At 50.8% G+C, this 772-nt stretch overlaps 1 protein-coding gene across 1 annotated transcript in view; it reads left to right on the top strand.

Annotated features, from left to right (window-relative positions):
* The window catches only part of XRN2 (5'-3' exoribonuclease 2), a 95,086-nt gene that overhangs the window by 516 nt on the left and 93,798 nt on the right, over window positions 1-772 (top strand).

Genomic DNA, 772 nt, shown 5'->3' on the forward strand with positions numbered 1-772 from the left:
CCCGCCCACGGCTTTGTTTCCTCCCGGCCCCGCGCTGTTTGGGTTTCGGAAGTGGCTCCGAGGCCACTGGGCTACGTCGGGCCGGTCCGCTGAAGTTAGTTAGGGATGCGCTTGCTGATCCCAGCTTTTAACTACCGTGTAAAGTAGTCGCCGGCGGCGAGCTTTTTGTTGTTTCTTGGCGGAGCCTGAAACGTGTTCTAGTGTGAGCGACCATTTGTCGATCCTGCCGTAAAAGCAGCACCTGAGAGCGTCTAGGGCAGTGGTTCTCAACCTTCTGGCCCTTTCAATACAGCTCCTCGTGTTGTGACCCTATCATAAAATTATTTTTGTTGCTACTTCATAACTGTAATGTTGTTACTGTTATGAATCGTAATGTAAGTATCTGATATGCAGGATGGTCTTAGGCGGCCCCTGTGAAAGGGTCGTTCGACCGCCAAAGGGGTCGCGACCCACAGGTTGAGAACCGCTGGTCTAGGGCAAGGTAGGAGGATCCCTTCCTCTAGGTGCCCCGCCTGCTGGACAGCATGCTCGTGGACATTGTCATAATTCCTGAGAACACTTGAATGTTACACTTTTATTGCTAGTTAATGTGTGTGTGTAGACTTCTGTCTATTCTTGAGTTTTGTATTTCTTGTTTCCGTCCGAGTTCGGTTTTGTACTCTTAATTAGCATTTGTGGATTGGGAAGGATGGGGTGGGGGGGCATATCATGTCCCCTACCCCTTCGTTTTTTGAGGGACGTGGCTGTCTGTCACTGTGACCTAATTCCCCCC

This window comes from Myotis davidii, unplaced genomic scaffold (genome assembly GCF_000327345.1).
Source record: "Myotis davidii unplaced genomic scaffold, ASM32734v1 scaffold802, whole genome shotgun sequence".
Lineage (NCBI taxonomy): Eukaryota > Metazoa > Chordata > Mammalia > Chiroptera > Vespertilionidae > Myotis > Myotis davidii.